Source organism: Pinus tabuliformis, chromosome 5_1 (genome assembly GCF_031772625.1).
Source record: "Pinus tabuliformis cultivar Carrire ecotype Pingquan chromosome 5_1, CPIR1, whole genome shotgun sequence".
Classification (NCBI taxonomy): Eukaryota; Viridiplantae; Streptophyta; class Pinopsida; order Pinales; family Pinaceae; genus Pinus; species Pinus tabuliformis.
In genome coordinates, this window is record NC_142305.1 from 533,556,622 (window position 1) to 533,566,282 (window position 9,661).

General features: G+C 34.7%; 1 pseudogene; it reads right to left on the bottom strand.

Annotated features, from left to right (window-relative positions):
• Positions 1-7,632: 7,632 nt before the first annotated feature.
• On the bottom strand, positions 7,633-7,707 carry LOC149165903 (small nucleolar RNA snoR28; annotated as a pseudogene).
• Positions 7,708-9,661: the final 1,954 nt, after the last annotated feature.

A 9,661-nucleotide genomic window follows, 5' to 3' on the forward strand; every position in this document is an offset into this window, starting at 1 on the left:
GACATCAAACGAAGAATCTATGCTTGAAATATCAATCGTTGGTCTAGATTGGGTAATCGAAAATGACTCTATTATGCAGGTTGTTCTAAAAAAATTTGACATATCATATCATTGAATTTTTAAAACCTGTTTCTATTGGAGATACGCCTTTGAATTAGCTCTCATTTCGCTTTGGAATCACTCAATTTGGACGAAAAACAAAGAAGTTGTGATTAAAACACCGCTGGTTAGTATGGTCGACCACTGCTCTCCTGCAGGTGACAAATAAATTTTACTTTGTTATTTTCTCTGTGGATTTGTTATATAGAGTAACTACTTGTTAGTTTTTTGCATAATTATTGGATTAGGGGAGCCCGATCACCTCTCTTTCTCCATGATTTGATGTTTTATTGCAGGTAGATACTCGTTTTTTGCAGGTCCTGGGAAACTAAAGAAGGTCAATTTATGGACGAGTAATTTTTCAAAGAAATTTTTATAAAACAAAGGAATTTTATCCAAATCATTACCCAACGGATTCATAATAGAACAAATGAAGAATTGATTTCAATTTGAAGATTCATGTCTTGTCACTGCTGCCAAAACATTTTTCAAAAAGATCATTTTTTTACATAATATCATAGCTGTTGTAACTTAATTTAGTTATTTACATATTGTTTTTAAATAAAACGTTGTTTCTTTTCTGATATTTCTTATATTTTGTGTTTCAGGTGTTGCTTCATTCAAAGTGTAACTCATCCTCAGCATCAATGCCGTGAACAGCTAATTTGTTTTTTTGCATGTTTGCATTTTATGATTGTCCATTTTGTTGTTCCTTTTCGAATGGAACAACACTTCTGCACTTTCACGTTTTGCTGTTCCTTTTTGAATGGAACAACACTTCTGCACTTTCACGTTTTGCTGTTCCTTTTCGAATGGAACAACACTTTTGCACTTTCACGTTTTGCTGTTCCTTTTCGAATGGAACAACATTTCTGCACTTTCACGTTTTGCTGTTCCTTTCTGAATGGAACAACACTTCTGCATTTTCACGTTTTGCTGTTCCTTTTCGAATGGAACAGCACTTTTGCACTTTCACGTTTTGCTGTTCCTTTTCGAATGGAACAACACTTCTGCACTTTCACGTTTTGCTGTTCCTTTTCGAATGGAACAGCACTTCTGCACTTTCACGTTTTGCTGTTCCTTTCTGAATGGAACAACACTTCTGCACTTTCACGTTTTGCTGTTCCTTTTCGAATGGAACAACACTTCTGCACTTTCACGTTTTGCTGTTCCTTTTCGAATGGAACAACACTTCTGCACTTTCACGTTTTGCTGTTCCTTTCCGAATGGAACAACACTTCTGCACTTTCACGTTTTGCTGTTCCTTTTCTAATGGAACAACACTTCTGCACTTTTCATTTTTGCTGTTCCTTTTCCAAAGGAACGACATTTGCGTTTTTGCTGTTCCTTTTCCAAAGGAACGGCACTTGCATTTTTGCTGTTCTTTTTCCAAAGGAGCGACACTTTTGATTTTTGCTGTTCCTTTTCCAAAGGAACGGCACTTGCGTTTTTGCTGTTCCTTTTCCAAAGGAACGACACTTTTCATTTTTGCTGTTCATTTTCCAAAGGAACGGCACTTGCGTTTTTGCTGTTCCTTTTTTAAAGGAACGACACTTTTAGCTTTTGCTGTTCATTTTTCCAAAGGAACGGCATTTGCATTTTCACACTTTTTTTTATGTGTATTTTTGCTTTTTGGGGTGCATTTTCTTTGTTGCTCCCTACAAGGAACAACACTTTTTTTGAGTGTTTTTGCTGTTCCTTCAAAGAAGCTACACTTTGGGAGTATTTTCGAGAGAAACCCTTCCTTCCTCTTGTGGGATTATTCCTAATTCATCTCAACCACATTTTAACTGATTCCATTTTATAGCATGAAGTACACTACTTTTATGAGGACAAGAATTATGGATTCTTTTGAAGCGAGTTAATATCATTCACATTATGATCTTTAACAGGACAGCTCCTTGATGATAGTTTTTTTTCAAAAGGGACACAATTATTTATATATTACTTTACTGCATTGTTTTCTACTGTACATGATACTGATTGATCATTTAATACCATGCTGGTTCCATCCTCCATGGTTATAATCTTCTCTGTCTGTAATAAATGAGATTATGGGTATATTTTTTTATATTGACATGTTCAACTTCTTCCACCATCCCTACTCTTAAGGAGTACTGAGCCTCCCTCTTTTTATCATAAAAATGTGTAATAACAACAAAATTTTGTTCGCAGATGGAGGATAGGGGGTCTCATTACGAGCCAGCCTACCATGTTCATAAGGCTGTAACAAAGTGACATTCCCATTATGGCCACCACACCAGGGTTATGATCCACTGGATAGCCAGATTATCCTTGGAACAGGAGGTCTCATCACGAGCCGGCCTGATCACTTCTGCTACATCCCAGTGAATGGCAGTGTGGTTATCTGGTTACCACGCCAGCGCACTGGTCTCTTCTGTAAGAACAACACTGAAACTCTCTAGTTATAAATTGAGGATTCTGGCTCATATGGGTTAAAAAGCAACCCTGCCGAGGCTATGGACGCCTGCTGGCAGCAGAGGCTCTGCTTATGGTATTGAAGTTATATCTTATCGTCAATTATTACTATAATACCCTTTTCTTATTTTTTCTTTTTATCAGAGAAGTTATTTCCTTAATTGTTTTTTTCCCTATTTTGAACCTTTATGCATGAGAAATTGTTTTATGATCAATCGCATCATTTTCAGCTAGCATACTATCAGTAAAGCATCTTTTTGGCATATTGTTGTTCTTTTTATCTTTTTTCATAACTTATCATCAATCCTAAGCGTCCTATCTCTTATTCATAACTATCTTTACATACTTTGCTCTCATTATAACCATAACTCTCGTTGTCCTATCATTGATAAGTGTACTCTGCTTCATTTACTGATATATTGTTCATTCCTATGCCTTGCCGTCAACATAACCCCTCTCATACGCTTTATGGTCATGGAATTCATTTTCCAATTGGAGGGGGGGGAATGTATGCATTATGGGATTGCATGCGATATGATTACTGCACTCTGCCATAACTTGTTGATTTGACAAAATATTAATATTGCATGTATACAAAAGTTTTTCTGACTGAAAGTTTTGCATGCATCTTATCTATTTCTCTTCAAAGCTAACACTATGGATTCAAGAACATTGTATGCAAAATAGTGATTTGTTTACAGGAGAACAACAACTATGGGGGGAAACTCTATTCGCAGCATGACCACACTTTTGCACTTAACAGAAGAGGCTCGCGCACGTGAACAATTCTTTAGACATGATGTGCTTACCTGGATTCCACATTTTGTATCACTTTTAGCACCAACTCTGCCTACATCAACTTCAACAAATGCCAGTCCATATATGTCATTCCACATTTTTGGAGGTAAAACTTGAGGTAAAATTGCATAATTTTCTGATTTATTACTAATTTAGGAGAATTTAATGAAATCCATTTTGAGCATTATTTATCATCCTTCATTCCACATCTTTACCACTTCCCCTTTTTCGGCGGCATATTATCTTTCAGTTTGGGGGAGTGTTGCTTTCATTCATTTATTTCTTATGACCATGTCATTCATACTCTTTATCATCCATTGCTATTCTTATTCATTCTCAACACCTCCCTTATTCCATGTTGTTTTACACCAAGCATAGACTTCAACAGATAGTAGCAACCACCTCTATTTGTTTTCTAGCATCGCATGAGGGCATGCTAATTTTTCAAAGAGGGGGAGGAATTGCTACGCATGATGGATGTTTTCTATTTTATTTCTCATTTAAGGCATATAATTTCAATATAGAAATTGATTTCCATAATATTTTTAAAGCTATGAACTCAATTCTTGTGATTTCTGGAAAACACAGATGTATCATTAATACAAACCCAGACAATTTCAAGATAAATTGGTTCATAAAATTTCGGAAATCATGCACTCTCACCTACAACCATTTTGTTTATATCTCATGATCCGTGCATCAAAACAGTCTAATTTTTGGATCATAAAGGCATTCATATATTATAAATTTACTTGCCAAATTTCAACAAAAGCTGGTTTGTAGTTTTTGAGAAATGGTTAATGAAGTTGTTACTTATATCATATTTTGTTGCAACTTCATATATACATATAGTTGAATGTCAATGTAAAAATTGTTATGCCTTCATCAAGATTACTAAAAGTGAATATTCATTAATTAAGGAAGAATTCATTTGTTCTATCCATTTCATGAGCTGAGAAGAACATATTTTTTTTTTCTTGGTTAACACATGGGTTTTTGTCTTTGGGTTGCATGAGGACATGCAATATATTCAGTTTTCGTTGCATGAGGACATGCAACATATTGAGTGTGGGGGTATGTTGGGCCATGAATACGACCACTTTGTAACACTTATTTCATCCATTTTTACTCTTCTCTATTATATCATATGTTATAATTTATCATTTAAATCCATTTTATAAATGATTTATGCTCTTATGGATGAATACTATTTATTCTCCTTTTATTTCTAATAAATTGATTATTATGCATGATTTTATCAATGATAATTTTAATAAATCAGTTGTAACATTATTCACCATTTTTAGCCTCCAAGATAATTTCCAGATCGAAGATTTGATCATTAAAATTGCCAACTCAGAAATTCGCTGGAATAAGAAGTGACGATTTTGTAGTTTAGATTCTGAGCAAATGAAGCAGAATCTGGAAAATACGGAACATGGGTTTTGTCCAGAACGGACCCAATTAACTTTTTAAAGAACGGTTTGCCCAAATTCGGCTTGTAATGAGAGAAACGTAGGGTTCTTTGAGCACGATTTTCTCAGATTTGTTGTTGCAGCCGTCCTCCAAATCTCAGCTGCAAAGCCAAATTCGTCTTGTTCTTGTTGAAAGCTGGATGGAAATACATCTTCTTGATTGATCAATTGGTTAGAAGCAAACCAATTTTGTAATAGAAATCATTTTATACTTATCTTTATTGTAACTGCTCTCTGATCTCTCTTTATTTAAATCAGAACAGAGATCAGAGATGGGGGGATTGGAATGATGAAAAAAATGATGAAGAATGATGGTGGATTATTCATGATAGGATAGGGATTGTTGCATGCTGTAATTCTCAAGCTTTTGTTGTTGTAATGATTCCACAATTGGCTGATTAATACATGATTTGGGAGTTGCTGTTCATTCTTTTCCTTCTGAAGTAACCCAGCAGCGTCCGCTGGCGGCTAAGGGCCCAGCCTCTGGTGGAGTACGCTGCTGCTACTGTATATTATATTCTTTTGTTTTATGTGTGGTTTTCTTATCAATTTTATTTGGTAATCTGGTATGTTATATTATTTTACATCACAGCTCTGTCACGTAATCTCATTTTCTGAGACAGAAATATCATATCGATTTTGCAACGCATAGTTGTTTTAAGTACTGATATAAATGGTTTTTACAGGATACCGTTGCTATTCAATTATGGAATGTCTATGTTGTAACATTTGACCATTGGTATTATTGAATTCATCTTAGAAATTATATTTCCTTGCGATTGTTGAATCTATGAACGTTGTTGCTCCATTCTAAAAGACAGTCGTATTATTTATAACTAAGACTGACAAGTGGATTACCAAGATCAGATTGCTATTGAGGTGTGCCGTGTGTTAAGTTATTGTGCATTTGTATTTGACTTTCCATCGTTGTTTCATATTCATTATTAGTTAATGGTGTTCTATTTCTGCGTGTTGTTTGATTCATTCTTAGAGACAAGGGATTGCCATTTGATTTCCGTAGGATATGATTGACTGCATTTGATTTTGTAGACTAAGGTGTTGTTGCTTATTAAATTCAGCTGCTGTTATAATTTCTTAGTTGTTGTTTCATTTCAATTGCTGGTCTATTTCAAGATTGCTGATTTGTTGTTTCATTTACTTGCCATTTCTTAAGGACAGACTCAGGCTGTAGTGAGTGTCAGCTTCTGCTATTTGGCTCCCAGACCTCTGATCTGCTCCCATCAGTTATGAAAGGGATAGGTTATTGCCACCAAACCCTTGGCTGATGTGCTGTTCTATTTCATCGTTATTTCCTTTACTTGCCATTTCATTTATATTCATCAAGGACGATCTCAGGCTGTAGTGAGCCCCAGCATCTGCTACCTAGCTCCCAGACCTCGGATTTGTTCTCATCAGTTATGAAAAGGATGGGTTATTGCTACCGAACCTTTGACTGATGCAATGCTTGGTGTGATTTAGCCTTTTGAAGTAGTTAAGTTATAGACATGCAGCCATTTACTTTTGTAGCTTTTAAGCACTATACTACAAAACATTACTCTTGAGTAAATAGCCGCCTCAGACTGAGTACACTCTTGAAATAAAAAGTTGTCCATGGGTTGATAATTAATGTGAAGGTAATTAAGAGTTAAAAAGACACCTTTTTATCGCTCCACAGATGCATCTAACCTTATTTGGGTATTAAATATTTATATAGACACAAATAACATTACCTTGTAGAGATTCTTTGGTTGGGCAAGTTTCAACCCATTGATCTCCACAAATCGATAGGGCTAAACAATTCCAGCATCAACTTTAGCCTGGAGATTCTTCATGACTGTAAGAACAATTGCAGTCTGAACATCATGGTCCATATCTATCAACATGACTAGTGATATGATCTATTGCAATAAAATTATCAAAATATGAAAGGATAGATAATAAGAAGGAAATTAGATTTCAAAAGTGGATATTTGGAGTCCAAAACCATTCCTCATTTTTAGATTTTAAGACCTTTGAACAAATTAAACTACAATTTGTTCATAGTGGATAAACTTGCCTTGCTAGTCCCTGGCACTCCATGTATATAAAGACATCTACCCAGACATTGGTTGCCTGCAGCTAGTGCTCCTGTGACAAATCAAGTTATCTCGTCTATTTCTTTGTTTGTGACAAAAGAAACAGTTACTAATGAATAATAAAGAAAACAAATTATCTACTAGAAATTCACTTCATATTTATGGTTGAACATCACAAATGCAATTAAAATTTATTCTTCCATCAAACATACATACTTTTTTTTCTGCAAGGAAATGATCCAGGAGAGGAAGCTAACGTAAGAGTTGTATTTGCTTTGCCAAGACTAGTCTGCATGCGACTTCTTACATCTTTATTTTTTTTTTGCGCCCATTTTTTCCTGTCTAGCAATATGCCCCCTTGATACATTCTCCGTTTATAGAACATCAAAAATATATCTAAAATGAAAATAATACATATGTCGTAACATGTTAGAGGATAGGTTGTACCACAACCTTTGCAGAAAGAGGAGCTTTCTGGCTACATGGATTCTTGGTTGTGAATCTGATTTTGAGATGCTTCTGTTCACACAATCCATACTCATCATCCTTAGAATCCTCATTGGAATCCCAATTATTCTCATGAACTGATGTATTATCAATCTACAACAAGAGTTAAGTTCAAATCACCAAAATTTTACTTAATGATAACAAATCAACATAGCTATGTTATCAATTCATCAATGCAACAATAAAACAAAAATGACCATTCTAGATAGTTCAGTGAAGTTAACCTCTTTTTCAGCATCTACATCTACCAGGCGCTTGAAAGTGTGCCAATGAATATCATATTCATACAAAAGAATACATCATCTCCCTTAGTAGATTTCTCAAATTCTTTGGGACCCTTCACATAGCAATGTCTCAAGATGGACTCCATCTGCACATACAAGATTCAACATTTTTCCATAAACCTGTTAAAAGAGTAAGAAGAAAAGTAATAATGGATAGAACTCACAACAAAAATAAATCCTCCAATAAGCAACTTTATAATCAAAATCAATAACTACACATGAAACAAGAGAGAGAATAGGTTGCATTTTGAACAAATGCAATTCAATAAGGTTTAATAAATAGGCATACCTCTTTCCTGAAGAGACAACAAAAGCTTTGGATATCAAACCTACAGTGTAAAGAATCAATAGGCTAAAAGTGACCCTAGCTGATGAATATAGAGTTATGAGACAAGATAAAGGCCATATTTAAGAGATTCCAATTTCTTCTATCTATTTGTAAAGACCTAAAATTATCAAGACTTCCATTAAAAATAGTCCCAAATGACATGTTTGTATGCAAGTCAAACTAAATATCTTGTTACCACAAGGTTCAAGGAAAAGGTGATAAGAAACAATTCTTTTGTCACCAGATGCTACCTAAATATCTTGTTACCACAAGGTTCAAGGACAAGGTGACAGGACAATATTCTTGTGTTGTCAAATGCTACTCTAAATATCTTATTACTACAAGGTGACAAGACAAGGTTCCTATGTAGTCGGACACTACCCTAAATATCATGTTACCAAAGGGTTCAAGGACAAGGTGAAATGACAAGAGTCCTGTGTAGCTAGATGCTACCCCCAAATTTTGAAGGATGTGTAAGATGAGGATGTTGACATAAAATATAATTGATATAAATATTAATTTTTAACAATATAAGAAACAAGATGGAAAACAATAATATGCAATCACACATGCAATAAACATAAAAATGAGTTACTATACATGTACCATAATGCATGAATAATCAATTTTCTCATAGTAAATGAAAATGAAAATACAGTAGAAACATCAAACAAATCATACACAAACAGAATCATAATTCATCCTACACACAACAATGTCAAATTTAACTTTATTGTGTTGATAAATTATAGTATTGAAGCATGACTGCAAAATGTTCAAAATGTACATCAAAGAACATCTATTCTACACTCTTCCTTAAGGTGTTCCAAAGATACATGGGCTTCATCAACTTCCCCATTATCACTATCACTATCATTCTCCTCTTGAATAGGCATCCAATCGCACACCAACCAATTTCGATTATCCATTTGTAAGCTCCTACTCATTAATCCATGAAGCATCCCATGTAACAACATCCCACATTTTACGAATCAGTATAGGTACTCCAGCCACCTTGGAAAATGAGGAAATGGTGACCCATGATAGTGATCAAATAACAATATGACAAATCTCTTGAGATTCATTTGCAAGCTTTTGCCACCATCCATTGGGTTCTTCCTAGCTAATGGTCAGCCTATACTTCCTCATCTTTTGTGTTGAAGGAATGTATAAGCTCAACAAAATATAGACAAATTTTAGATTATGCTTGCCTCTTCTAGAATACATATATTTGAGATGGCATTTTTTAGTCCCTCCACCTCAAGGTCATCTTCAACTTTCTCTCTACTACACCTTCACAAACACCATTTTGGATTGAGTGTGCCCATGTGAAGAGGAGTATTCAGATTAAGCTACCTTTCTATGCAATGTTTGATTTGTCCAGAGAAACCAAAGTAAGAAGCCTCTAAGGATATAACTTCCTTTCCCTATCATGTCATTACTCACCTTATAAATCTTCTACAAGAGTAGGAACTTGAACTTGAATTTATAACATGGAACCATGGGTCCCTAAAAACTATGCCACCTTATCATTTTAAAAGTGATGAAGTTGGGATTGAAATTCACCCATGTAAACATAACATGTAAGAAATATTTTCAATAACTAAAGGGATGGTGCTAAAAATGGAACTCAATTTGGATCTAGTGTTATCAAAA